Raw genomic sequence first — 3,152 nt, forward strand, 5'->3', positions numbered from 1 at the left:
CCAGTTCTACCAAATAGGTAGAAACTTCTCATCCCCAACAAACTGAAGAGGTGGGATCTTGGAACAGACTCGTGAGTTCAGTTCCCGGTACCGGAGAAAAACCAAAATAAATAAATAAATAAATAAAAAATAAAAAATAAAAAAAAATAAAAAATGCACCTAGATACAACTATTTGCCCTTCATAAAAATTAACTGAAAACAAATTAAACCCTTACATGTTAAAGGCCAAACTACTAATCTCCCACAAGATAACAGGAGAACACATAACGGTGGATATGATAATGGTGTTTTTTGACAGCACATCTAAAGCATAATCTACATAAGAAAAAGTGGCAAGTTGAAATTCATCAAAATTTCAAACCACTCTGGAAAGGACAGTGTCAGGATAACAAAACAACGTCACACTGGAAGAAAATAATTGCAAAAATCATACAAGACTTGATAAGATAATGGTTGGTTTAAAAATGGCCTACATGTCTGATGAAACGCCTCCCTCTACGTTCAGGTAGCAAAATAAACACTTGCAAACATATTTCCAGTATCCCGTTATTAGAGGACATAAAAGTACAGCACAGTGCCATAACACACCTAATAAAACGGCTTCAATTCAGCACCATTTGGCAGTGAGGATATGGAGCAACAGGAACTCATGTTGTTTCCTACTGAGAATGCAAAATGATTGAGTCATTTCAGTTTCCCTTAAAACTAAACATTTTCCTTCCAGTCAACACAGCAACTGTGCTGTGCCCGGTGGTGCACTCCCGTGATCTCAGCACTCAGTGAGCTGAGGTAAGAGGACCACTGCGAGTTCAATTTCAGCCTGAGCTACATGGAAAGAATCTGTCTCGAAAAAACCAAACCCCCGGGCTGGTGATATAGCTCAGCTGCAAGTGCAAGGTCCAGAGATTCCCGGTACCAAGAGGGGAAAAAAAAACAGATGGACCTATTTGGGCTGGACATGTAGCTCAGTGGCACAAGCGGGTGTTTGGCAGGCACAAGGTCCTGAGTTTGATTCCAGATACTAACAACAACAGCAAAAAAAAACAAACAACACAACAACTGCAATCCTTAACACTCAACCAAATCAGATAAAAACTTATGTGTTACAAAACATGCACACAATAGTGTGTCCTGAGGGCTGGGGATATAGCTCAGTGGCATAGCGCCTGCCTGGCAAGCACGAGCTCATGAGTTTGATTCCTGGTACCACAAAAAGAAAGTTTATCCTGGTTAATTAATAACTACTAAAACCTGAAAGTCACAAATATGTCCCCCAGTAAGTGAGTGAATAAACAAACTGTGGAACACTCAGATGTGGGGATACTGGTCACAAAGAAAAAGAAGTGAGCCAAAGAGCAACAAAAATAATGGAGGAATCGTAGATATATATTAAGTGAAAGTAGCCAATCTCAATAGGAGTGGGTGTGATTCTAAATATCTGATGTACTGGACTGGCAAAACTGGGGAGACAATGAGACCAGTGGTCACTAGGCATGTGTGGAGAGGGAAGGTCACTAGCCAGAAAGTGGAAGACTTTTAGGGCAGTGAAACTAGTCTCTGTGAAAGCACAGGTTTGGATACCTGTCATGATGCATTTGTCAAAACCCATAGAATGTACAATGTCAAGAAAGAATTCTAATGTAATCTATGGACTTCAGTTGATGATCATCTTGGTTACTTTTCTCTCATTGCTGGGACAAAGTACTTGATGCCCAAAATTAAGGAAAGAAAGGTTTACTCTGCTTACAGTTTGTGGAGTTTTCAGTCCATATTTGGCAGGTTACAAGGCAGACTGGCACATGGCAGAGGGCTATAGCTCATGACGGCAAAACACAGCAAAAGCAACAAGAACAAAAAGGAGGAATGGCAGCAAGCAGCCTCTTCCTCTCCCTTACATATGCAAACTATCCACCCCAGAGCAGGTGCAGCTCTCACACCCATAATCATGCAAACTCTAAAAGCCTGCCCCATGGCTGCATGAGGCTTTGGGGGGACACCCAGACACAAACCATAACAATGATGTGTCAATGTTGTTCATCGATGTGAATGACAAATGTGTCCACACCGATGGGGGATACTGGTGATGGGGAGGGTGAGAGAGAGAGAGAGGGTTGAGTGGGAGGGCGGGTTTACGAGAACTTTCTGTACTTTCCACTCAGTATTGCTGTGAGCATAAAATTATGCTTAAAAAAGATTATTAAGAAATGTAAAAATCAGTCATCATCAAAATATTTTTAAGCTCTTGCAGGTGCAGGGTCTGCCAGACAGTAATTCCTGTCTCAGCAGTCCACGCTGCGAAACAGAGGTTACCTTCGAGCATTTCCTCACAGGCTGAAGGGGACTTTCTTCTTTGCTTATTTTTATGGTTTGTGGTCCTCAGAAAGTCCTCAGAACACAGAGTTCTCAGAAGGCCCAGGAACAAAGACAGCTAAATAGCTGTCAGCTGGCTGCCTGAGAAGTTTTGCAAAAACATGGCAGGAGTCAAAAGGCTTGCCAGCATGTAATGCCTGTGCCATGGAAGCCGGGCCTAGGAGAGATCTGCCGGCCCTCGGCTTCGTTCCTTTTTCACTATCTGCTCCTTCACCGATATTAACTCACTGCTGATAGTTTCCTGTTTTATTTTGTGTCTGTATTTTCCTCCAAAGCACTTCACACAATGTGAAAACATCTGTCACCTCCCCCGTCCAGGTCTCTCTAGGTCAGTGGTTTTTAGTCTGAGGATCACTGAGATAACACATAGATCACCTCTGAAAATTCCAAAAATTACAAAAGCACACCTTTCTTCCTTGGGTTCTGATTTAGGTAGTCAGGGCATGGGTAGTTTTCCAAGCTGGCCAGTTGACTCCAATATGCAGCCGGGATTGCATATTACTCATCGTAAAGAGTCCTTGGGGTTTAAAAAGACATCTACACTCCTACCAATCACAGCAACTTGTAAAACACTTTAGAGACACTCTTTCTTACCTCATCCCATCCCTAGCACAAAAAGGAACATTCTAGAACATCTTCTTTGAATTTTTCCCTAATTTTATTTGATATGTATTGAACACCAACTACATGCAAGCTGGATGCTGAGCAAATATGGACACCTCCCTCAAGGAGTTGTGTGTGAAAAGTGTCATAATTCTAAATGTCACAAATACAGGGGACT

Source organism: Chinchilla lanigera, unplaced genomic scaffold, assembly GCF_000276665.1.
Source record: "Chinchilla lanigera isolate Chin_1 unplaced genomic scaffold, ChiLan1.0 scaffold00007, whole genome shotgun sequence".
NCBI classification, from domain to species: Eukaryota; Metazoa; Chordata; class Mammalia; order Rodentia; family Chinchillidae; genus Chinchilla; species Chinchilla lanigera.